This window comes from Oncorhynchus kisutch, linkage group LG22 (assembly GCF_002021735.2).
Source record: "Oncorhynchus kisutch isolate 150728-3 linkage group LG22, Okis_V2, whole genome shotgun sequence".
Lineage (NCBI taxonomy): Eukaryota > Metazoa > Chordata > Actinopteri > Salmoniformes > Salmonidae > Oncorhynchus > Oncorhynchus kisutch.
Window position 1 is genome coordinate 47,670,164 of NC_034195.2, and position 26,805 is coordinate 47,696,968.

At 43.8% G+C, this 26,805-nt stretch overlaps 7 non-coding genes across 7 annotated transcripts; all 7 read left to right on the forward strand.

The window, feature by feature from the left end:
• The first annotated feature begins 2,379 nt into the window (after nt 1-2,379).
• Nucleotides 2,380-2,451, forward strand: trnap-ugg (transfer RNA proline (anticodon UGG)). Its single transcript has one exon. It is a non-coding gene; the product is annotated as a tRNA-Pro (tRNA).
• A 7,488-nt stretch (nt 2,452-9,939) lies between these two features.
• On the forward strand, nt 9,940-10,011 carry trnap-agg (transfer RNA proline (anticodon AGG)). The gene has a single exon. It is a non-coding gene; the product is annotated as a tRNA-Pro (tRNA).
• Nucleotides 10,012-13,812: 3,801 nt separating this feature from the next.
• trnap-ugg (transfer RNA proline (anticodon UGG)) lies at nt 13,813-13,884 on the forward strand. Its single transcript has one exon. It is a non-coding gene; the product is annotated as a tRNA-Pro (tRNA).
• A 1,537-nt stretch (nt 13,885-15,421) lies between these two features.
• trnap-agg (transfer RNA proline (anticodon AGG)) lies at nt 15,422-15,493 on the forward strand. The gene has a single exon. It is a non-coding gene; the product is annotated as a tRNA-Pro (tRNA).
• Nucleotides 15,494-17,496: 2,003 nt separating this feature from the next.
• On the forward strand, nt 17,497-17,568 carry trnap-ugg (transfer RNA proline (anticodon UGG)). Its single transcript has one exon. It is a non-coding gene; the product is annotated as a tRNA-Pro (tRNA).
• A 4,745-nt stretch (nt 17,569-22,313) lies between these two features.
• On the forward strand, nt 22,314-22,385 carry trnap-ugg (transfer RNA proline (anticodon UGG)). The gene has a single exon. It is a non-coding gene; the product is annotated as a tRNA-Pro (tRNA).
• Nucleotides 22,386-25,406: 3,021 nt separating this feature from the next.
• Nucleotides 25,407-25,478, forward strand: trnap-agg (transfer RNA proline (anticodon AGG)). The gene has a single exon. It is a non-coding gene; the product is annotated as a tRNA-Pro (tRNA).
• Nucleotides 25,479-26,805: the final 1,327 nt, after the last annotated feature.

Genomic DNA, 26,805 nt, shown 5'->3' on the forward strand with positions numbered 1-26,805 from the left:
GGAAGAAAAAATAAAAAGCAGGTAAGTTGTGACCATACAGTGTAATGACAGAATATAAAGTCAGGACCATTTGGTGATGTGATTGGACAGACATCATTAGTGACATGACAACATTTATAGGAGGGTAGGGGGCAGGAAGGTCAGGAAGGTCAGAAAGGGAAGGAGGGGCAGGATGGAAAGGGGTGGCAGGAGATGGAGGAGGGGCAGGAGATGGAGGAGGGTCAGGAGATGGAGGAGGTTCAGGAGGGAAAGGAGGGTCAGGAGGGGGAGGAGGTTCAGGAGGGGGAGGAGGGTCAGGAGGGAAAGGAGGGTCAGGAGATGGAGGAGGGTCAGGAGGGGGAGGAGGGGCAGGAGATGGAGGAGGGTCAGGAGGGGGAGGAGGGGCAGGGGGGCAGGAGGAGAAGGAGGGGGAGGAGATGGAGGAGAGTCGGGGGGCAGGAGGGGCAGGAGGGGCAGGATGGTCTGGTTAGCAGAAGGGTCAGGAGAAGGAGGAGGGTCAGGAGGGGGAGGAGGGCTGGGAAGTCAGGGGCAGGAGGGTCAGGGGGGTTCATAGTGTAGGAGGGAGTAGACTCATTATAGTGCTTACAAGATGCATTCATGTCTCTCTTCAAATGTGCAGAATGTAAGGCAGGAAAAATACAATGACAACAATAGCGAAATATGAAGTATCAGTTAGTGCCACAATAAAGATTCCTAAAGTGCTGTGATGTGACCTAGCGACAGCTACTGTCACGCCCTGACCTTAGAGAGCCTTTTTACTTCTCTATTTGGTTAGGTCGGGGTGTGATTTGGGTGGGCATTATAGTTTTTCTATTTCTTTGTTGGCCGGGTATGGTTCCCAATCAGAGGCAGCTGTCTATCGTTGTCTCTGATTGGGGATCATACTTAGGCAGCCTTTTTTTCCACCTTTAGTTTGTGGGATCTTGTTTGTGTGTAGTTGCTTTCTGCACTGCATGTAGCTTTACGTTCGTTTTTGTATTTTGTTGTTTTTTCGGTGTCATTTAAATCAAAGTCAAATGTACGCCCACCACACTGCACATTGGTCCATTTTTTGTTGTTTACCTTTATTTAACTAGATTTGTACCTTGTCAGCTCGGGGATTTAAACTTGCGGCTATGGAACCCTGACCAGTGATGATTATTTGACCACGCTGGCCATCTATGAACTTTTGAACATCTTGAACTGTTCTGAGGACAGAAGCATGTGCAACTCAATATTAGGAATGTGTTCCTAATGTTTTGTACACCTTTGTTTATTCATTTAGATTTTGTCATAACTTTGTAAGGACCAACGCCTGAGATGAGAAGCAGGTACGGGGAGTCAACATTTAAACAGGAACAAACAGGTAACAAGAGAGGCACAACGTTGGTACAGCGGGTAAAAAAAAAAAATGTTGAAGCAGGGAACAGAGCGAGGAACCAGACATATATAGGGAAGGTAATGACACAGGTGATAGAGTCCAGCTGAGTCCAATAGTCACTGATGAGTGTGACGGGGGGAAGGCAGGTGTGAGTAATGATGGTGGCAGGAGTGCGCAATGCTGGGGAGCCTGGCGGCCTCGAACGCCAGGGGGGAAGAGCGGGAGCAGGCATGACTAACTTAAGTTGAGTGAAACTCTCTGCAAAGTCATCAAAGTTGTTTGACCAGTAACCAAGATGTTCATAAGAACCACATTGTAGAGTTTTGTTTACAATCATTGTCATGATTCTGGGGTCAGCGGTAGTGCTGTACGAAATAGATAATACATGTAGGCAGGAAATAGGTTGTTTATAGGAAATAGGTAGTTTATTGTTGATGCTCGATTAAAAGCTGTGATTTCTGAGATATATTTTCTTCATACCTCAGGTTACTAGCAGGTGCTATGATAGTGCCTTTGAACGACCAGACCCCAAGCACAGCAAATACATAATAATCCACCTGCAAACAAAGACAGCACTTCTTTACAGTCGTACAAGTTTAACAGCTCTGGTATGACTTCTGTTATGTACTGGTTTTGACAGTGTTATGTAGCCCTTATGACCTATGACAAAGGGGTCAAGTAAAGTGTTCCGGAATATGTTAAGGTATGGTTATAGTTCTACTGGATATTTCAGCTAATTTGAGTTGAATATGCCTTGGACAATATATTATTGAGTTATACATCAGAGGAAATATATACAATATATAATGCGATATATGGCCTCGTATAACTGACAAATGTAATGTTTTCTTCAGGTCAGAACTTTACCATAGTGATGATGCATTATACATCATCACCAGTAGAGGTGAGTAAAGTAACAAAGTTTCACTAAGGACACGCCTCAGATTTCACACACGCTTGACATCAGTGACAGGGCAGATGGGAGCAAACTTATAGTCTGTTTACCTTTCTCTAAATAAGTCTCGTTGGTCTAGGGGTATGATTCTCGCTTTGGGTGCGAGAGGTCCCGGGTTCAAATCCCGGACGAGCCCTTCTTTTCTGAACACTACAGGGTCGTTGAACTGTCCAAGATTATCTTTTTATTTTTTTATTTCACCTTTATTTAACCAGGTAGGCAAGTTGAGAACAAGTTCTCATTTACAAGTGTGACCTGGTCGAGATAAAGAAAAGCAGTTCGACATATACAACGACACAGTGTTACACATGGAGTAAAACAAACATACAGTCAATAATACAGTATAAACAAGTCTATATACGATGTGAGCAAATGAGGTGAAGACAAAAAAAAGGCCATGGTGGCAAAGTAAATACAATATAGCAAGTAAAACACTGGAATGGTAGATTTGCAGTGGAAGAATGTGCAAAATAGAAATAAAAATAATGGGGTGCAAAGGAGCAAAATAAATAAATAAAATAAAATAAATTCAGTAGGGAAAGAGGTAGTTGTTTGGGCTAAATTATAGGTGGGCTATGTACAGGTGCAGTAATCTGTGAGCTGCTCTGACAGCTGGTGCTTAAAGCTGGTGAGGGAGATAAGTGTTTCCAGTTTCAGAGATTTTTGTAGTTCGTTCCAGTCATTGACAACAGAGAACTAGAAGGAGAGGCGGCCAAAGAAAGAATTGGTTTTGGGAGTGACCAGAGAGATATACCTGCTGGAGCGCGTGCTACAGGTGGGTGCTGCTATGGTGACCAGTGTTATATAAGTATTCATACACATGACTCATATATTATACAGCGCTAAGCTAAACCGCCTGACTCAAGTCATCTTACGTACCCTTGCTGAAACAGGAACTAGCTCACACAGCCAGCAATAAAACTACCCCCCTAACACTATCCCCTCAGCTTGGTTGTCTCCCGACCCCAGGAAACAAAGACATTCCATCGCAAGAACACATACACCCAGCCATAAAAGTGACCCCCTCTACTGATCAGGGAGCTCAGAGAACAAGACTCTGCTATGCACCAATGGGGCCCGCTCTGGCTAGAGCAAGGCCCGCCTCCAACCCTTTGTGACCAGTAAGAAGACCAAAACGACAAGACTCCACCTACTTTATTCTATGTATAAAAATGAATGTAACCTTTGTATAAGGCCTCTTTTTCACCTGACTCCTTGCCGAGTTATATGAACTAGATCCGTGCACGTAAAACTGCGGGACAAGATATCTTTGACTCATTAAAACTGTCTTTTGTTACAACTGAAATCCACTCTGTCCAGCGTTCATGATTTGGTCTCAACTCTCCAATATATAAGACACCAATCTTATAATCAATCAAACACCAGCGAGCTGAGATAAGGGGGGACTTTACCTAGCAGGGTCTTGTAGATGACATGGAGCCAGTGGGTAAGATAATGATAGTGTTCTTGGGGAAGTGGAGCTGACTGTGCATATTCAGCAGAAACAGTGACATTCAGTCATGTATAGGTTTCTATAACAACTAGCAGGCTCACAGGATACCAATGTCGACAATTTTTGTATTATGAGAACTAGCTGAATGACTGGTCGTATAACTGACAAGCCTAATTAGATAAATACTCTTATCTGTCAGCCACGGAGAAACTTCCATATGGTTTTATTTGTAGCTGTAACACTAAAGTCCTGGATAGGCCTCAGTCCTCATAACGCAAATGATAACCTACAGCACTTAAGAAAGATGTCAACCACAGACAATGGTTTCATTTGCAAATCTGACAATGTACTCTATACTGAGTGTACTAAACAATAGGAAAACCTTCCTAATATTGAGTTGCATTCCCTTTTGCCATCAGGAAAGCCTCAATTCGTCAGGGGCATGGACTTTACAGGGTGTCGAAAGTGTTCCACAGGGATGCTGTACCATGTTGACTCCAATGCAGTTGTGTGTTTTTTCTGAGAGCTGGTCTCTCTAGGAACCTTCTGATGTCGAGTTGAGTGCTGTACCCATCCATCATGTTACCATGGTTGGTCACAGTTGTGTCAAGTTGGTTGGATGTCCTTTGGGTGGTGGACCATTCTTGACACACACGGGAAACTGTTGAGAGTGAACAAAACAGCAGCATTGCAGTTCTTGACACACTCAGACCGGTGCGCCTGACACCTACTATCATACCCCGCTCAAAGGCACTTCAATATCTTGTCTTGTCCATTCACCTTCTGAATGGCACCTTTACAGAATACGTCTCAAGGCTTAAAAATCCTCCTTTAACCTGTCTCCTCCCCTTCATCTACACTGATTGAACTGAATTTAACAGGTGACATCAATACGGGATGATAGACTTCAGCTGGATTCACCTGATCAGTCTATGTCATGGAAAGAGCAGGTGTTCCTAATGTTTTGTGCACTCAGTGTATGTAAAACTCACCCAAAAGTGTCAGTTACCACTAGAGGGCAGTCTAATAGCCAAAACCTGCCACATCACAGATTCTGGAAGTTAACTCACAGGCTGATGAGGAGAAGGGGATGGGAAAAGTGTAACAATCGGGTGGGTTTCCCTAAGCAGGCTTGTTGGTTTAAGGGTATGCTTCTCGCTTAGGGTGTGAGTAGTCCTGGGTTTAAATCCCAGATGAGCCCACCTTTTGAGAAAATATGTGATAGATGTATTTAGGGTTGTCCTAAGTGAGTTAGTATATTGAAAGATCACAAGCAAAGTGGGTAGAAAAATCTTACCAAAAGGAAAATGGTAGACTGTAAGTGGCAAATATAGATATCTGTAGGCCCTTTGGTAAAACAGAGATATAAAACAATATCCAGTCAGTATGGAATATAATGTACAGTGTCGTAATGTCAACGAGTGACTTTAAATTGTGTGACAGATGGTACTATAGATACATCAACTAGAATCTTCTCTAAATTGCCCATGCTTTAAAATGAGTCCTACGTTATCCTTACATACAGTATATAATACTGAACTGCACCTACCAGTGAAAGACCTGTGAGAGATCCATCAAACACGTTACTCCCATAGGACATATATCCTGTCCTGTCAAATGCTACCACATTCAGCACCATCTCCAGCAGGTAGTAAAGGATGAAGCAACAGTTGATTGTCTGAAAAAACAGATCAGTGGAGGCTGCTGAGGGGAGGACGGTTCATAATAATTGCTGGAACGGAGCAAATGGAATGGCATCAAACCATCTGCTTGATGTATTTGATACCATTCCACCGATTCCCCTCCAGTCATTACCACGGGCCAGTCCTCCCCAATTAAGGTGCCACCAACCTCCTGTGACAGAGATACATATAAAGTCTGTGAATTGCACAGAGCTATTGACATAAACTGTGCAAGACCCATACCTGCTATACATGAGTCAGTCATGTCGGCAGTGCACTGCAGGCACAGTAACTAATGTCTACTTGTAACTACTACTTCAAATCAAATCAAATCAAATTTATTTGTCACATACACATGGTTAGCAGATGTTAATGCGAGTGTAGCGAAATGCTTGTGCTTCTAGTTCCGACAATGCAGTAATAACGAACAAGTAATCTAACTAACAATTCCCCCAAAAAACTACTGTCATATACACAGTGTAAGGGGATAAAGAATATGTACATAAGGATATATGAATGAGTGATGGTACAGAGCAGCATAGGCAAGATACAGTAGATGATATCGAGTACAGTATATACATATGAGATGAGTATGTAAACAAAGTGGCATAGTTAAAGTGGCTAGTGATACATGTATTACATAAGGATGCAGTCGATGATATAGAGTACAGTATCTACGTATGCATATGAGATGAATAATGTAGGGTAAGTAACATTATATAAGGTAGCATTGTTTAAAGTGGCTAGTGATATATTTACATCATTTCCCATCAATTCCCATGATTAAAGTGGCTGGAGTAGAGTCAGTGTCATTGACAGTGTGTTGGCAGTAGCCACTCAATGTTAGTGGTGGCTGTTTAACAGTCTGATGGCCTTGAGATAGAAGCTGTTTTTCAGTCTCTCGGTCCCAGCTTTGATGCACCTGTACTGACCTCGCCTTCTGGATGACAGCGGGGTGAACAGGCAGTGGCTCGGGTGGTTGATGTCCTTGATGATCTTTATGGCCTTCCTGTAGCATCGGGTGGTGTAGGTGTCCTGGAGGGCAGGTAGTTTGCCCCCGGTGATGCGTTGTGCAGACCTCACTACCCTCTGGAGAGCCTTACGGTTGAGGGCGGTGCAGTTGCCATACCAGGCGGTGATACAGCCCGCCAGGATGCTCTCGATTGTGCATCTGTAGAAGTTTGTGAGTGCTTTTGGTGACAAGCCGAATTTCTTCAGCCTCCTGAGGTTGAAGAGGCGCTGCTGCGCCTTCCTCACGATGCTGTCTGTGTGAGTGGACCAATTCAGTTTGTCTGTGATGTGTATGCCGAGGAACTTAAAACTTGCTACCCTCTCCACTACTGTTCCATCGATGTGGATGGGGGGGTGTTCCCTCTGCTGTTTCCTGAAGTCCACAATCATCTCCTTAGTTTTGTTGACGTTGAGTGTGAGGTTATTTTCCTGACACCACACTCCGAGGGCCCTCACCTCCTCCCTGTAGGCCGTCTCGTCGTTGTTGGTAATCAAGCCTACCACTGTTGTGTCGTCCGCAAACTTGATGATTGAGTTGGAGGCGTGCGTGGCCACGCAGTCGTGGGTGAACAGGGAGTACAGGAGAGGGCTCAGAACGCACCCTTGTGGGGCCCCAGTGTTGAGGATCAGCGGGGAGGAGATGTTGTTGCCTACCCTCACCACCTGGGGGCGGCCCGTCAGGAAGTCCAGTACCCAGTTGCACAGGGCAGGGTCGAGACCCAGGGTCTCGAGCTTGATGACGAGCTTGGAGGGTACTATGATGTTGAATGCCGAGCTGTAGTCGATGAACAGCATTCTCACATAGGTATTCCTCTTGTCCAGATGGGTTAGGGCAGTGTGCAGTGTGGTTGAGATTGCATCGTCTGTGGACCTATTTGGGCGGTAAGCAAATTGGAGTGGGTCAAGGGTGTCAGGTAGGGTGGAGGTGATATGGTCCTTGACTAGTCTCTCAAAGCACTTCATGATGACGGATGTGAGTGCTACGGGGCGGTAGTCGTTTAGCTCAGTTACCTTAGCTTTCTTGGGAACAGGAACAATGGTGGCCCTCTTGAAGCATGTGGGAACAGCAGACTGGTATAGGGATTGGTTGAATATGTCCGTAAACACACCGGCCAGCTGGTCTGCGCATGCACTGAGGGCGCGGCTGGGGATGCCGTCTGGGCCTGCAGCCTTGCGAGGGTTAACACGTTTAAATGTCTTAGGAGAGACCGCATGTATTCCTTGCAGGCCGTGTCAGTGGCACTGTATTGTCCTCAAAGCGGGCAAAAAAGTTATTTAGTCTGCCTGGGAGCAAGACATCCTGGTCCGTGACTGGGCTGGGTTTCTTCCTGTAGTCCGTGATTGACTGTAGACCCTGCCACATGCCTCTTGTGTCTGAGCCGTTGAATTGAGATTCTACTTTGTCTCTGTACTGGCGCTTAGCTTGTTTGATAGCCTTGCGGAGGGAATAGCTGCACTGTTTGTATTCAGTCATGTTACCAGACACCTTGCCCTGATTAAAAGCAGTGGTTCGCGCCTTCAGTTCCACACGAATGCTGCCATCAATCCACGGTTTCTGGTTAGGGAATGTTTTAATCGTTGCTATGGGAACGACATCTTCAACGCACGTTCTAATGAACTCGCTCACCGAATCAGCGTATTCGTCAATGTTGTTGTCTGACGCAATACGAAACATCTCCCAGTCCGCGTGATGGAAGCAGTCTTGGAGTGTGGAGTCAGCTTGGTTGGACCAGCGTTGGACAGACCTCAGCGTGGGAGCTTCTTGTTTTAGTTTCTGTCTGTAGGCAGGGATCAACAAAATGGAGTCGTGGTCAGCTTTTCCGAAAGGGGGGCGGGGCAGGGCCTTATATGCGTCGCGGAAGTTAGAGTAACAATGATCCAGGGTCTTTCCACCCCTGGTTGCGCAATCGATATGCTGATAAAATTTAGGGAGTCTTGTTTTCAGATTAGCCTTGTTAAAATCCCCAGCTACAATGAATGCAGGCTCCGGATAAATCGTTTCCAGTTTGCAGAGAGTTAAATAAAGTTCGTTCAGAGCCATCGATGTGTCTGCTTGGGGGGGGATATATACGGCTGTGATTCTAATCGAAGAGAATTCTCTTGGTAGATAATGCGGTCTACATTTGATTGTGAGGAATTCTAAATCAGGTGAACAGAAGGATTTGAGTTCCTGTATGTTTCTTTCATCACACCATGTCACGTTGGCCATAAGGCATACGCCCCCGCCCCTCTTCTTACCAGAAAGATGTTTGTTTCTGTCGGCGCGATGCGTGGAGAAACCCGCTGGCTGCACCGCTTCGGATTGCGTCTCTCCAGTTAGCCATGTTTCCGTGAAGCAGAGAACGTTACAGTCTCTGATGTCCCTCTGGAATGCTACCCTTGCTCGGATTTCATCAACCTTGTTGTCAAGAGACTGGACATTGGCAAGAAGAATGCTAGGGAGTGGTGCACGATGTGCCCGTCTCCGGAGTCTGACCAGAAGACCGCTTCGTTTCCCTCTTTTTCTGAGTCGTTTTTTTGGGTCGCTGCATGGGAACCATCCCGTGGCACTGGTTGTAAGGCAGAACACAGGATCCGCATCGCGAAAAACATATTCTTGGTCGTACTGATGGTGAGCTGACGCTGATCTTATATTCAGTAGTTCTTCTCGGCTGTATGTGATGAAACCTAAGATGACCTGGGGTACTAGTGTAAGAAATAACACGTAAAAAAAACAAAAAACTGCATAGTTTCCTAGGAACGCGAAGCGAGGCGGCCATCTCTGTAGGCGCCGGAAGTACAATGTAGTACATTTTACGTTCAAATGGCCTTAAATGTTGAGCCTCTAAATAGTAGTTGTCTGGGTCAGAGAGATTCTACTATCAGTCAATCACCAGGAGATTCTGGAGTAACATTGATGACGCTTAGATGCATATACAGACGACTTAATACATGCATATACAGTAGACATAATACATGCATATACCGTACATGACCTTTGACTTTACACATGTTCTAAAAATAAAATGGGATAAAATGCACCCTCATGCACACTCATTTTAGACCAGAGACATCAAATGCAGAGAAGGTGAACAAAATGCGTCAGGGCCTATATCTACTGCCTTTCTAATCGACTCTAATGATGATCAATAACAGAGATAAATAGAGGACTTATATTATCTCCATTTTAAAGTAGACAATTGTCTTCTTCTTCATTGACTGATTGCTCCCAACTCATAGGAATACCCACCCAGTTGACTACTTTAAAATGGTGGAAGCCCTCAATTGCAATGTCCTTTCCAAAATGCGTTATGTCCATGGTGAGTCCTCCATCTGTTTCCATTTGATCAACATGTCTGTGTTTGTGTAGAGTCTAGAATAGCCACTAGGTGGTAGTCTCTGAGCAGTTTTACTGAGCATGCAACATTAACTTGAGAGGAATTCCATATGCACGTGGCATGCAGTGGAATTTAAACTCTTGGTTGTTAACTGTTTGACAGGCTCGTTGGTCTAGGGGTATGATTCTCGCTTAGGGTGCGAGAGGTCCCGGGTACAAATCCCGGACGAGCCCTCCTTTTAAGTTGCCAAGCAACTTACAGGATGAACAGTCCTTCATAGAGTGTACAAAGCATAGTAGTGTACATTCACTAAAGCATCTCTATCAACAATATTACTGTGAATAAGTAGCCTGGAATCTTAACTCATAAGCTCTGTTTCAATATTGTTATGGTGAAACAAAGCATGTCAGTTAGGATTCCAGGCTAGTATCATAACTAAGAGCTGTTAGGATCAAGCAGAAAAACAAATATCTTAGTTAATTCATTAAATATTGTGACATTGTGAACTTGTGACATAGTGAATTCACACAGATGCAGATAACATTGGCCAGGGCCACATTCCCCACCACAGTGACATAATGCTGAATGAAGATAAACTGAACCTTGTGCAGGAACTTAGATGAGTACTCAGGCAATGGAGGATGCTACAGAGGGAAACAATGACTTCAATTTGCTGTTCAATATCCTTTCACAATAACTTTTCAGATTTGCTTCTGTCCAAATGTTTGCTTCCGTTGCAAATGCAAGCACAAAGGCAAATGATGAAAATCTGCTTGGAGTTAGAATGACAGTCTACAAACTGTATAGTTTTGAAGAAATGAACATTGTCGTAGAGATAAAATATAAATACCTGTTTGATCCTGTCCAGCTCATCAAACAGTCTCTGGAAGGCCTCCCTGGGGATGAAGCCACTGGATGACTGAGACTTTTTCTGAGGAAATTACACTTTTAGAATCTTTTGACGTACCAAAAGTGCTCACAATTCAGAGGTGGGGCAAAGTACCCACTCCGTTCGTCGATTCGCCAGCATCGGTGGCGGCTCTGGTGCAGGACGTTTCTTCGGCGCAGAGGAGGGCCCCGGCTATGGAGCTGGGTTGTACGCCGCTCCCGGACTGGGCACCGGCGCAGAAGAAGGCTCCTCCCATGGAGTGGAACCGGACACCGTGCCTGGACTGGACATCGGCGCAGAGGAAGAATCCTGCAATGGACCGGGAAAGGACGCCGTGCCTGGACTGGGAATCAGCGCAGAGAAGGGCTCTTGCCATGGAGCTGGACTGGACGTGGACCGTCTCAGGAGGTTCCGGACTGGGAACTGTCGAAGGAAGCTCCGGACCGGGAACTGTCGAAGGAAGCTCTGGACTGGGAACCGTTGCCGGAAGTTCTGGACTGGGAACCGTCGCTGGAAGCTCTGGACTGGGAACCATATCCGGAAGCTCTGGACTGGGAACTGTCGCCGGAAGCTCTGGACTGGGAACCGTCGCTGGAAGCTCTGGCTTGGGAACTGTCACTGGAAGCTCTAGACTTGGAAGGTGTACTGGAGGCCTGATGATGCGTGGGGCCGGCACAGGTGGCACCGGGCTGGTGATACGCACTTGACTGGGGAGGCACACTTGGGGGAGAGTGCGAGGAGCAGGCACAGGACGTACTGGACTGGAGACACGCACTTCAGGGAGAGTTCGAGGAGTAGGCACTGAACATACTGGGCTGTGGAGGCGCACTGGAGACCTGGTGCGTAGAACCGGCACAAATTGTACGGAAACAATGACACACTTCGCACGGCGAGTGCTGTGAACTGGCACAGGACGTACTGGGCTGTGTATGTGCACTGGAGACCTGGTGCGTAGAACCCGGCACAAGTTGTACTGGACCGGTGACACACACTTCAGGGCTAGTGCGTGGAGGAGACACAGGACGTACCGGACTGGGTAAGCGCACTGGAGGCCAGATGCATGAAACTGGTGCAGATGACACCGGACTGGTGTCACGCTCCTCAACACGCCCGCTCTGCAGCACTCTCATCGCCACCACCTTTCTCCGAAATCTTTCGTAGAGTTCCTCCTTCAACTCCCTGACGGTCTCTGGCTCATTCCTCGGCTCCACCGACCACCCTGTGTGCCTCCCCCAAAAAGTTATTTTCCTATGCCTGTGCCTGCCTGGCCTGGTGTGTTGATGACTGCAGCAGGACAGGTATAGAGGGGACTTTCAGGTATAAAAGCCTTAGCAGGACTTTGCTGTGGGGGAGAGGGTCAGACCAGGCCAGCCTCGGGGGACTATGGACAGCTCCTGTGGAACTGGTGTCAGAGTCAAGGCTAGTAACTAACTAACTGACTGACTGAGTGACTGGCTGGCTGCAGGACTGAGTTGAGAGTAGAACAGGTAAAGAGGGGACCTAAAGGTATGGAGAGGCCAGACCAGGCCAGAGGGAATCCAGACAATGCTCTGGAACTGGGGTCAGAGGCAGGGCAGAACAATGCAGGACAGGTGTCACTCAGAAGGGGTATAGTGCAGGACAGGTGACAGTCAACAGGGGAACAGGACAGCTAGAGAGAGGACCTCCATGTAAAATACCACCTGCTTGATCTTTGATCAATGCTGCTGAGTTTTTTACGCTTTTACAATTTCCCTTGTGTACTAAGAATGGTCCACCACCCAAAGGACATCCAGCCAACTTCCTGTGGCTATGAAATCCTGACCTTTTCACCAGACATGCTACCTTGTCATGCTGCTGCTCCAGTTTCAACTGTTCTGCCTGCGGCTATGGAACCCTGACCAGTGATGATTATTTGACCACGCTGGCCATCTATGAACTTTTGAACATGTTGAACTGTTCTGAGGACAGAAGCATGTGCAACTCAATATTAGGAATGTGTTCCTAATGTTTTGTACACCTTATGTTTATTCATTTAGATTTTGTCATAACTTTGTAAGGACCAACGCCTGAGATGAGAAGCAGGTACGGGGAGTCAACATTTAAACAGGAACAAACAGGTAACAAGAGAGGCACAACGTTGGTACAGCGGGTAAAAAAAATACACATGACAATCAAACCAGGGAACAGAGCAGGGAACCAGACATATATAGGGAAGGTAATGACACAGGTGATAGAGTCCAGCTGAGTCCAATAGTCACTGATGAGTGTGATGGGGGGGAAGGCAGGTGTGAGTAATGATGGTGGCAGGAGTGCGCAATGCTGGGGAGCCTGGCGCCCTCGAACGCCAGGGGGGAAGAGCGGAAGCAGGCATGACTAACTTAAGTTGAGTGAAACTCTCTGCAAAGTCATCAAAGTTGTTTGACCAGTAACCAAGATGTTCATAAGAACCACATTGTAGAGTTTTGTTTACAATCATTGTCATGATTCTGGGGTCAGCGGTAGTGCTGTACGAAATAGATAATACATGTAGGCAGGAAATAGGTTGTTTATAGGAAATAGGTAGTTTATTGTTGATGCTCGATTAAAAGCTGTGATTTCTGAGATATCATATTTTCTTCATACCTCAGGTTACTAGCAGGTGCTATGATAGTGCCTTTGAACGACCAGACCCCAAGCACAGCAAATACATAATAATCCACCTGCAAACAAAGACGGCACTTCTTTACAATCGTACCAGTTTAACAGCTCTGGTATGACTTCTGTTAGGTACTGGTTTTGACAGTGTTATGTAGCCCTTATGACCTATGACAAAGGGGTCAAGTAAAGTGTTCCGGAATATGTTAAGGTATGGTTATAGTTCTACTGGATATTTCAGCTCATTTGTGTTAAATATGCCTTGGACAAGATATCATTGGGTTATACATCAGAGGAAATATATACAATATATAATACGATAAATTGCCTCGTATAACAGACAAATGTAATGTTTTCTACAGGTCAGAACTTTAGTATAGTGATGATGCAGTGTACATCATCACCAGTAGAGGTGAGTAAAGTAACAAAGTTTCACTAAGGACACGCCTCAGATTTCACACACGCTTGACATCAGTGACAGGGCAGATGGGAGCAAACTTATAGTATGTGTTTACCCTTCTTTCAACAAGGCTCGTTGGTCTAGGGGTATGATTCTCGCTTTGGGTGCGAGAGGTCCCGGGTTCAAATCCCGGACGAGCCCTTCTTTTCTGAACACTACAGGCTCGTTGTACTGTCCAAGATAATGATTGTCTACTTGGGGAAGTGGAGATGACTGTGCATATTCATCAGAATCAGTCATGTGTAGGGTTCTATAACAAAGTGGGTAGAAAAATCTTACCAAAAGGAAAATGGTAGACTGTAAGTGGCAAATATAGATATCTGTAGGCCCTTTGGTAAAACAGAGATAGAAAACAATATCCAGTCAGTATGGAATATAATGTACAGTGTCGTAATGTCAACGAGTGACTTTAAATTGTGTGACAGATGGTACTATAGATACATCAACTAGAATCTTCTCTAAGTTGTCCATGCTTCAAAATGGATCCTGCATTATCCTTACATACAGTATATAATACTGAACTGCACCTACCAGTGAAAGACCTGTGAGAGATCCATCAAACACGTTACTCCCATAGGACATATATCCTGTCCTGCCAAATGCTACCACCTTCAGCGCCATCTCCAGCAGGTAGTAAAGGATGAAGCAACAGTTGATTGTCTGAAAAAACAGATCAGTGGAGGCTGCTGAGGGGAGCACGGTTCATAATAATGGCTGGAACGGAGCAAATGGAATGGCATCAAACCATCTGCTTGATGTATTTGATAGCATTCCACCGATTCCCCTTCAGTCATTACCACGGGCCAGTCCTCCCCAATTAAGGTGCCACCAACCTCCTGTGACAGAGATACATATAAAGTCTGTGAATTGCATGGAGCTATTGACATAAACTGTGCAAGACCCATACCTGCTTTACATGAGTCATTCATGTCGGCAGTTCACTGCAGGTACAGTAACTAATGTCTACTTGTAACTACTACTTGTAGTACATTTTACGTACAAATGGCCTTAAATGTTGAGCCTCTAAATAGTAGTTGTCTGGGTCAGAGAGATTCTTCTCACAGTCAATCACCAGGAGAATCTAGAGGAACATTGATGACGCTTAGATGCATATACAGTAGACTTAATACATGCATATACAGTAGACTTAATACATGCATATACCGTACATGACCTTTGACCTTACACATTTTCTAAAAATAAAATGGGATAAAATGCACCCTCATGCACACTCATTTTTAGACCAGAGACATCAAATGCAGAGAAGGTGAACAAAATGCGTCAGGGCCTATATCTACTGCCTTTCTAATCGACTCTAATGATGATCAATAACAGAGATAAATAGAGGACTTATATTATCTCCATTTTAAAGTAGTCAATTGTATTCTTGTTCATTGGCTGATTGCTCCCAACTCATAGGAATACCCACCCAGTTGACTACTTTAAAATGGTGGAAGCCCTCAATTGCAATGTCCATTCCAAAATGCGTTATGTCCATGATGAGTCCTCCATCTGTTTCCATTTGATCAACATGTCTGTGTTTGTGTAGAGTCTAGAATAGCCACTAGGTGGCCGTCTCTGAGCAGTTTTACTGAGCATGCAACATTAACTTGAGAGGAATTCCATATGCACGTGGCATGCAGTAGAATTTAAACTCTTGGTTGGTAACTGTTTGACAGGCTCGTTGGTCTAGGGGTATGATTCTCGCTTAGGGTGCGAGAGGTCCCGGGTTCAAATCCCGGACGAGCCCTCCTTTTAAGTTGTCAAGCAACTTACATGATGAACAGTCCTTCATAGAGTGTACAAAGCATAGTAGTGTACATTCACTAAAGCATCTCTATCAACAATATTACTGTGAATAAGTAGCCTGGAATCTTAACTCATAAGCTCTGTTTCAATATTGTTATGGTGAAACAATTCATGTCAGTTAGGATTCCAGGCTAGTATCATAACTAAGAGCTGTTAGGATCAAGCAGGAAAACAAATATCTTAGTTAATTTGTGAAATATTGTAACATTGTGAACTTGTGAAATAGTGAATTCACACAGATGCAGATAACATTGGCCAGGGCCACATTCCCCACCACAGTGACATAATGCTGAATGAAGATAAACTGAACCTTGTGCAGGAACTTAGATGAGTACTAAGGCAATGGAGGATGTTACAGAGGGAAACAATGACTTCAATTTGCTGTTCAATATCCTTTCACAATAACTTTTCAGATTTGCTTCTGTCCAAATGTTTGCTTCCGTTGCAAATGCAAGCACAAAGGCAAATGATGAAAGTCTGCTTGGAATTAGACTGACAGTCTACCAACTGTATAGTTTTGAAGAAATGAACATTGTCGTAGAGATAAAATATAAATACCTGTTTGATCCTGTCCAGCTCATCAAACAGTCTCTGGAAGGCCTCCCTGGGGATGAAGCCACTGGATGACTGAGACTTTTTCTGAGGAAATTACACTTTTAGAATCTTTTGACGTACCAAAAGTGCTCACAATTCAGAGGTGTGGCCATGTACATATATAACTTCATAAACCATAACGTTGTTTAACGCTATGTATTACAGTATGTTGTTTCAGATAAGGAGGGAACCATCTCACCTTCATGATGGCATCTCTGTAATAACCTGTTGTATATTCATTAAATAAACACCACAAAGGGGTCCTGTCTTACACAGTAACATCCTCAGAGAAGGTAGGTTCCTGGCTCTGACAGCTCAAAAGCTGCCCTGACGCCCAAATGTCTCCTCAGGATGGATGTCTGGATTGACATCTGCTAAAGAAAGGGTTATCGATCAATAACATTTATTTATAAAGCCCTTCTTACATCAGCAGATGTCACAAAGTGCTGTACAGAAACTCGGCCTAAAACCCCAAACAGCAAGCAATGCAGGTGTAGAAGCACGGTGGCTAGGATAAACTCAGTCCATTAACAGCATTCGGTCCCGCTCCATGGGAGGAGATATCTTCTGCGCCGGCCCAGACCAATAAAGGAAAGGAACGCTTACATTTTGCTCCATCCTTAAATCTTCTCAGCGAGTTCATTTTCATAATCTACACACATCTCACTTAAATGTAGGGTTCCTGTGCCTTTTGTTGTTCTGATAGTGCTTTACATGTGGTGTTGTGTCACTCTTGTTGTGATGTGTGTGTCATCCTATGTTTATATTGTATTTATTTTTTAAATCCCAGTCCCCCGTCCCCGCAGGAGGCCTTTGGGTAGGCCGTCACTGTAAATAAAAATGTATTCTTAACTGACTTGCCTAGTTAAATAAAGGTTAAATAAAATGCATTTTAAAAAATCCAATCAAATTCGGGCAATTATTTGTTACTCATTCACCGATTACTACAATAAGCAGCATATAAAATGGTCTGGACAGCCCTTATGACCTATGACAAAGGGGTCAAGTAAAGTGTTCTGGAATATGTTTTGGTATGGTTATAGTTCTGAGGGCTGGATATTTCAGCTCTTTTGTGTTGAATATGCCTTGGACAATATATTATTGAGTTATACATCAGAGGAAATATATACAATACATAATATGATATATGGCCTCATATAACTGACAAATGTAATGTTTTCTACAGGTCAGAACTTTACCATAGTGATGATGCAGTATACATCATCACCAGTAGAGGTGAGTAAAGTAACAAAGTTTCAGTAAGGACACGCCTCAGATTTCACACATGTTGAAATCAGTGACAGGGCAGATGGGAGCAAACGTATAGTCTGTTTACCTTTCTTTAAATAAGGCTCGTTGGTCTAGGGGTATGATTCTCGCTTTGGGTGCGAGAGGTCCCGGGTTCAAATCCCGGACGAGCCCTTCTTTTCTCAACACTACAGGGTCGTTGAACTGTCCAAGATAATGATAGTGTTCTTGGGGAAGTGGAGCTGACTGTGCATATTCAGCAGAAACAGTGACATTCAGTCATGTGTAGGTTTCTATAACAAATAGCAGGCTCACAGGATACCAATGTCGTCTATGTTTGTATTATGAGAACTAGCTGAATGACTGGTCGTATAACTGACAAGCCTAATTAGATAAATACTCTTATCTGTCAGCCACGGAGAAACTTCCATATGGTTTTATTTGCAGCTGTAACACTATAGTCCTGGATAGGCCTCAGTCCTCATAATGCAAATGATAACCTACAGCACTTAAGAAAGATGTCAACCACAGACAATGGTTTCATTTGCAAATCTGACAATGTACTGTACACTGAGTGTACTAAACAATAAGAACACCTTCCTAATATTGAGTTGCATTCCCTTTTGCAATCAGGAAAGCCTCAATTCGTCAGGGGCATGAACTCTAAAGGCTGTCGAAAGTTCCACAGGGATGCTGTCCCTATGTTGACTCCAATGCAGTTGTGTCTATTCTCTGAGAGCTGGTCTCTCTAGGAACAATCTGATGTCGAGTTGAGTGCTGTACCCATCCATCATGTTACCATGGTTGGTCACAGTTGTGTCAAGTTGGTTGGATGTCCTTTGGGTGGCGGACCATTCTTGACACACACGGGAAACTGTTGAGAGTGAACAAAACAGCAGCATTGCAGTTCTTGACACACTCAGACCGGTGCACCTGACACCTACTATCATACCCCATTCAAAGGCACTTCAATATTTTGTCTTGTCCATTCACCTTCTGAATGGCACACATACAGAATACGTCTCAAGGCTTAAAAATCCTCCTTTAACCTGTCTCCTCCCCTTCATCTACACTGATTGAACTGAATTTAACAGGTGACATCAATATGGGATGATAGACTTCAGCAGGATTCACCTGATCAGTCTATGTCATGGAAAGAGCAGGTGTTCCTAATGTTTTGTGCACTCAGTGTATGTAAAACTCACCCAAAAGTGTCAGTTACCACTAGAGGGCAGTCTAATAGCCAAAACCTGCCACATCACAGATTCAGGAAGTTAACTCACAGGCTGATGAGGAGAAGTGGATGGGAGAAGTGTAACGATCTGGTGGGTTTCCCTAAGCAGGCTTGTTGGTTTAAGGGTATGCTTCTCGCTTAGGGTGTGAGTAGTCCTGGGTTTAAATCCCAGATGAGCCCACCTTTTGAGAAAATATGTGATAGATGTATTTAGGGTTGTCCTAAGTGAGTTAGTATATTGAAAGATCACAAGCAAAGTGGGGAGAAAAATCTTGCCAATAGGAAAATGTTAGACTGTAAGTAGCAAATATAGATATCTGTAGGCCCTTTGGTAAAACAGAGATATAAAACAATATCCAGTCAGTATGGAATATAATGTACAGTGTTGTAATGTCAACGAGTGACATTGAATTGTGTGACAGACAGTAACATAGATACATCAACTAGAATCTTCTCTAAGTTGCCCATGCTTCAAAATGGATCCTGCATTATCCTTACATACAGTATATAATACTGAACTGTACCTACCAGTGAAAGACCTGTGAGAGATCCATCAAACACGTTACTCCCATAGGACATATATCCTGTCCTGCCAAATGCTACCACATTCAGCACCATCTCCAGCAGGTAGTAAAGGATGAAGAAACAGTTGATTGTCTGAAAAAAACAGATCAGTGGGGGCTGCTGAGGGGAGGACGGTTCATGATAATGGCTGGAACGGAGCAAATGGAATGGCATCAATGATTCTGGGAACCGTCGCCGGAAGCTCTGGACTGGGAACTATCTATATTTGATCCAGTCACATGGACATACTTAGGTGTTGAAGGTGTGGGTGGGCAGTTTTGTGACAACTTTCTCTTCAGTAGGCTCTGCTATCTGTTGTCTGAAAAACTAGGAGTCAAAACACGTAGGCAAACCTTATAGTGTAAAGTATGTGAATCAATCAATCAAATGTATTTATAAAGCCCTTTTAACATCAGCAGACAGCAGTTGTCACAAAGTGCTTTACAGTAACCCGGCCAAGTATACAGTATATAACCTGTATGAAATCGGGTCTATTCCTTTCATATCTGAAAAGATAAACTTGGCAACAGAACGGAGAGTTCCATATTACATAATGCCAGGAGCACGCTTCCTGTGTTTTGACAGATAATGTAATCAAGTGCAGTGGCTGCTGAGATAGCTCAGGTCTGCAATAAGGCCCAGCGCATACTGCGGCCAATCATCAACTCAATTCATTAACACTAATGGCAGGACCAAAACACAGAGCAAAGCCATAGCATAGCCCACCTACAATGTCATGAATGCCAAGTCAAAAGGAGAGCTAAAGCCTGTTGAGGGCAGACCCAAAAACACCGAGCCAAAATAAAAGCCAAAGATAAAACCTGTTCTAAAAACACTGGTGTTCCTGGTCCTACCTGAACATCAGCTGGATGGTGGTGTCATGACGTGGCCCTCTTTGGGTACAGCGAGCACCACCCCCCTCTCTCTCTTACCACCTCTCTCTCTTCCCCCTACAACCAGGCTCTGTTAGGCAGGTCATAAAATCCTAGAGGAGTTTCTCTCCTCATGGCCAGAGTATAGAGAGAGTGAGTTTCATAGGAGAACAAAGGAACCTCTTCCACATCACAGAACTTGAGAACTGAACAATTTCCATGTTTTGGAGAATGTGTACACTGTCGGGGATGACCCCTCCTGTCTCAGCCTCCAGTATTTATGCTGCAGTAGTTTATGTGTCGGGGGGCTAGGGTCAGTTTGTTATATCTGGAGTACTTCTCCTGTCTTATCCAGTGTCCTGTGTGAATTTAAGTATGCTCTCTCTAATTCTCTCTTTCGCTCTCTCGGAGGACCTGAGCCCTAGGACCATGCCTCCGGACTACCTGACATGATGACTCCTTGCTGTCCCCAGTCCACCTGGCCGTGCTGCTGCTCCAGTTTCAACTGTTCTGCCAGTGATTATTATTATTTGACCATGCTGGTCATTTATGAACATTTTAACATCTTGGCCATGTTCAGTTATAATCTCCACCCGGCACAGCCAGAAGAGGACTGTCCACCCCTCATAGCCTGGTTCCTCTCTAGGTTTATTCCTAGGTTTTGGCCTTTTCTAGGGAGTTTTTCCTAGCCCCCGTGCTTCTACAACTGCATTGCTTGCTGTTTGGGGTTTTAGGCTGGGTTTCTGTACAGCACATTGAGATATCAGCTGATTTACGAAGGGCCATATAAATAGATTTTATTTTATTTGATGTTATGTGATTATAAACTGTTTAATGAAGGAAACTCCAATTCCGTTTGGAGTTTTAAGTAATCGGCCCGCCCCATGAGCACAGACACTGACCTGGCGTCATGGGACAGCCCTCTTCTGCTGTTACGAATATAACCCCCACCTGAAGGATTTCCTATCAGACCAGCTTACCTCGATTACCACGAGAGGGCTAAGGTTTGAGTAGAGACCAGTACCTCATCACAGAGGGAGCAAAGGTTTGAATAGATTGCTGAATCTTTTAACCATACCACGTGGTTAAACTCTGAAACTATCGATCCGACAGAATAAGAGAAAATCTTTGATTCTAATTATTAGTCTGCAGCTAGGAATTCTCTACCATTGAATGTTAAGGCCGACACCCGCCAAAACATCTATTCTATAACAACATTTCTGAATAGGACTCTGAACTATCCATTCTAACCACGGAAGAGAGAGAGATTGAGGACAAACTCTCCAACAGAAACTAACTTTCCAACAGATATCACGAGGTACACTTCAACTGTGAGAGACAGAATCTAAAACAAAAATCCAGAAAATCACATTGTATGATTTTTAAGTAATTAATTAGTATTTTATTGCATGACATAAGTATTTGATCACCTACCTACCAGTAACAATTCTGGCTCTCACAGACCTGTTAGTTTTTCTTAAAGAAGCCCCCCTGTTCTCCCCTCATTACCTGTATTAACTGCACCTGTTTGAACTTGTTACCTCGTAGACACCTGCCCACACACTCAATCAAATAGACTCCAACTTCTCCACAATGGCCAAGACCAGAGAGCTGTGTAAGGACATCAAGGATAAAATTGTAGACCTGCACAAGGCTGGGATGGGCTACAATAGGCAAGCAGCTTGGTGAGAAGGCAACAACTGTTGGCGCAATTATTAGAAAATGGAAGTAGTTCAAGATGACGGTCAATCACCTTCGGTCTGGTGCTCCATGCAAGATCTCACCTCGTGGGGCATCATTGATCATGAGGAAGGTGAGGGATCAGCCCAGAACTACACGGCAGGACCTGGTCAATGACCTGAAGAGAGCTGGGACCACAGTCTCAAAGAAAACCATTAGTAACACACTACGCCGTCATGGATTAAAATCCTGCAGCGCACACTAGGTCCCCCTGCTCAAGCCAGCGTTGTGTTGAATATGCCTTGGACAATATATTATTGAGTTATACATCAGAGGAAATATATAAAATATATAATATGATATATGGCCTCATATAACTGACATAAGGAATGTTTTCTTCAGGTCAGAACTTTACTATAGTGATGATGCAGTATACATCATCACCAGTAGAGGTGAGTAAAGTAACAAAGTTTCACTAAGGACACGCCTCAGATTTCACACACGCCTGACATCAGTGACAGGGCAGATGGGAGCAAACTTATAGTATGTGTTTACCCTTCTTTCAACAAGGCTCGTTGGTCTAGGGGTATGATTCTCGCTTTGGGTGCGAGAGGTCCCGGGTTCAAATCCCGGACGAGCCCTACTTTTCTGAACACTACAGGCTCATTGTACTGTCCAAGATAATGATTGTCTACTTGGGGAAGTGGAGATGACTATGCATATTCATCAGAAACAGTGACATTCAGTCATGTGTAGGTTTCTATAACAAATAGCAGGCTCACAGGTTACCAATGTCGTCTATGTTTGTATTATGAGAACTAGCTGAATGACTGGTCGTATAACTGACAAGCCTAATTAGATAAATACTCTTATCTGTCAGCCACGGAGAAACTTCCATATGGTTTTATTTGTAGCTGTAACACTATAGTCCTGGATAGGCCTCAGTCCTCATAATGCAAATGATAACCTACAGCACTTAAGAAAGATGTCAACCACAGACAATGGTTTCATTTGCAAATCTGACAATGTACTGTACACTGAGTGTACTAAACACTAAGAACACCTTCCTAATATTGAGTTGCATTCCCTTTTGCCATCAGAAAAGCCTCAATTCGTCAGGGGCATGGACTTTACAGGGTGGCGAAAGTGTTCCACAGGGATGCTGTCCCATGTTGACTCCAATGCAGTTGTGTCTTTTCTCTGAGAGCTGATCTCTCTAGGAACCTTCTGATGTCAAGTTGAGTGCTGTACCCATCCATCATGTTGCCATGGTTGGTCACAGTTGTGTCAAGTTGGTTGGATGTCTTTTGGGTGGCGGACCATTCTTGACACACACGGGAAACTGTTGAGAGTGAACAAGACAGCAGCATTGCAGTTCTTGACACACTCAGACCGGTGCGCCTGACACCTACTATCATACCCCATTCAAAGGCACTTCAATATTTTGTCTTGTCCATTCACCTTCTGAATGGCACCTTTACAGAATACGTCTCAAGGCTTAAAAATCCTCCTTTAACCTGTCTCCTCCCCTTCATCTACACTGATTGAACTGAATTTAACAGGTGACATCAATACGGGATGATAGACTTCAGCTGGATTCACCTGATCAGTCTATGTCATGGAAAGAGCAGGTGTTCATAATGTTTTGTACACACAGACTATTTATTTACATGTTTTATGTAACCTTTATTTAACTAGGCAAGTCAGTTCAGGACAAATTATTATTTATAATGACGGCCTACCCTGGCCAAACTCGGACGACGCTGGGCCAATTGTGCACCGCCCAATGTGAATCCCAATCACGGCCGGATGTGATACAAATCCCAGACGAGACCTCCTTTTAAGAAGTCAAATGACTTACAGACTAGACACAGTCCACATGACATACTACATACAGTCTATGACAGACTTGGTAAGTCTATGTCATGGAACGAGCAAGTGTTCCTAATATTTTGTGCACTCGGTGTACGTAAAACTCACCCAAAAGTGTCAGTTACCACTAGAGGGCAGTCTAATAGCCAAAACCTGCCACATCACAGATTCTGGAAGTTAACTCACAGGCTGATGAGGAGAAGTGGATGGGAGAAGTGTAACAATCGGGTGGGTTTCCCTAAGCAGGCTTGTTGGTTTAAGGGTATGCTTCTCGCTTAGGGTGTGAGTAGTCCTGGGTTTAAATCCCAGATGAGCCCACCTTTTGAGAAAATATCTGATAGATGTATTTCGGGTTGTCCTAAGTGAGTTAGTATATTGAAAGATCACAAACAAAGTGGGGAGAAAAATCTTGCCAATAGGAAAATGGTAGACTGTAAGTGGCAAATATGTATATCTGTAGGCCCTTTGGTAAAACAGAGATATAAAACAATATCCAGTCAGTATGGAATATAATGTACAGTGTCGTAATGTCAACGAGTGACTTTAAATTGTGTGACAGATGGTACTATAGATACATCAACTAGAATCTTCTCTAAGTTGCCCATGCTTCAAAATGAGTCCTGCGTTATCCTTACATACAGTATATAATATTGAACTGCACCTACCAGTGAAAGACCTGTGAGAGATCCATCAAACACGTTACTCCCATAGGACATATATCCTGTCCTGCCAAATGCTACCACCTTCAGCGCCATCTCCAGCAGGTAGTAAAGGATGAAGCAACAGTTGATTGTCTGAAAAAACAGATCAGTGGAGGCTGCTGAGGGGAGGACGGTTCATAATAATGGCTGGAACGGAGCAAATGGAATGGCATCAAACCATCTGCTTGATGTATTTGATACCATTCCACCGATTCCCCTCCAGTCATTACCACGGGCCGGTCCTCCCCAATTAAGGTGCCACCAACCTCCTGTGACAGAGATACATATAAAGTCTGTGAATTGCTATTGGAGCTATTGGCATAAACTGTGCAAGACCCATACCTGCTATACATGAGTCAGTCATGTCGGCAGTTCACTGCAGGTAAAGTAACTAATGTCTACTTGTAACTACTACTTGTAGTACATTTTACGTTCAAATGGCCTTAAATGTTGAGCCTCTAAATAGTAGTTGTCTGGGTCAGAGTGATTCTTCTATCAGTCAATCACCAGGAGATTCTGGAGTAACATTGATGACGCTTAGATGCATATACAGTAGACATAATACATGCATATACCGTACATGACCTTTGACCTTACACATTTTCTAAAAATAAAATGGGATAAAATGCACCCTCATGCACACTCATTTTTAGACCAGAGACATCAAATGCAGAGCAGGTGAACAAAATGCGTCAGGGCCTATATCTACTGCCTTTCTAATCGACTCTAATGATGATCAATAACAGAGATAAATAGAGGACTTATATTATCTCCATTTTAAAGTAGACAATTGTCTTCTTCTTCATTGACTGATTGCTCCCAACTCATAGGAATACCCACCCAGTTGACTACTTTAAAATGGTGGAAGCCCTCAATTGCAATGTCCTTTCCAAAATGCGTTATGTCCATGGTGAGTCCTCCATCTGTTTCCATTTGATCAACATGTCTGTGTTTGTGTAGAGTCTAGAATAGCCACTAGGTGGTAGTCTCTGAGCAGTTTTACTGAGCATGCAACATTAACTTGAGAGGAATTCCATATGCACGTGGCATGCAGTGGAATTTAAACTCTTGGTTGTTAACTGTTTGACAGGCTCGTTGGTCTAGGGGTATGATTCTCGCTTAGGGTGCGAGAGGTCCCGGGTTCAAATCCCGGACGAGCCCTCCTTTTAAGTTGCCAAGCAACTTACAGGATGAACAGTCCTTCATAGAGTGTACAAAGCATAGTAGTGTACATTCACTAAAGCATCTCTATCAACAATATTACTGTGAATAAGTAGCCTGGAATCTTAACTTCATATTGTTATGGTGAAACAAAGCATGTCAATTAGGATTCCAGGCTAGTGTCGTAACTAAGAGCTGTTAGGATCAAGCAGAAAAACAAATATCTTAGTTAATTCATGAAATATTGTGACATTGTGAACTTGTGACATAGTGAATTCACACAGATGCAGATAACATTGGCCAGGGCCACATTCCCCACCACAGTGACATAATGCTGAATGAAGATTAACTGAACCTTGTGCAGGAACTTAGATGAGTACTCAGGCAATGGAGGATGCTACAGAGGGAAACAATGACTTCAATTTGCTGTTCAATATCCTTTCACAATAACTTTTCAGATTTGCTTCTGTCCAAATGTTTGCTTCCGTTGCAAATGCAAGCACAAAGGCAAATGATGAAAGTCTGCTTGGAATTAGACTGACAGTCTACCAACTGTATAGTTTTGAAGAAATGAACATTGTCGTAGAGATAAATAATAAATACCTGTTTGATCCTGTCCAGCTCATCAAACAGTCTCTGGAAGGCCTCCCTGGGGATGAAGCCACTGGATGACTTAGACGCTTTCTGAGGAAATTACACTTTTAGAATCTTTTGACGTACCAAAAGTGCTCACAATTCAGAGGTGTGGCCATGTACATATATAACTTCATAAACCATAACGTTGTTTAACGCTATGTATTACAGTATGCTGTTTCAGGTAAGGAGGGAACCATCTCACCTTCATGATGGCATCTCTGTAATAACCTGTTGTATAATAATAAAATAAACACCACAAAGGGGTCCTGTCTTACACAGTAACATCCTCAGAGAAGGTAGGTTCCTGGCTCTGACAGTGCAGCAGCTCAAAAGCTGCCCTGACGCCCAAATGTCTCCTCAGGATGGATGTCTGGATTGACATCTGCTAAATAAAGTGTTATCGTGATCAACACTACTCACATACCTATGGGGAGTTGACTACCCACTTACCTAAATATTTGTTAACTTTGTGAAGGACAGTCGACAACAAGCCAGTTACACACCACTAAGTATCCTCTAAACTGTTTGTATATGATGGCAGTCAGCAGGTTCATCAAAATGTACATTCCTACAATAGAGTGATACCATGTAAAGTAAGCATTTATTGAACATACAGATTGAATCAATTAAAACAGTTTATGAAATATATTTATATTTAAATTCTATTGTAATCAACACAATGGTACAGAAA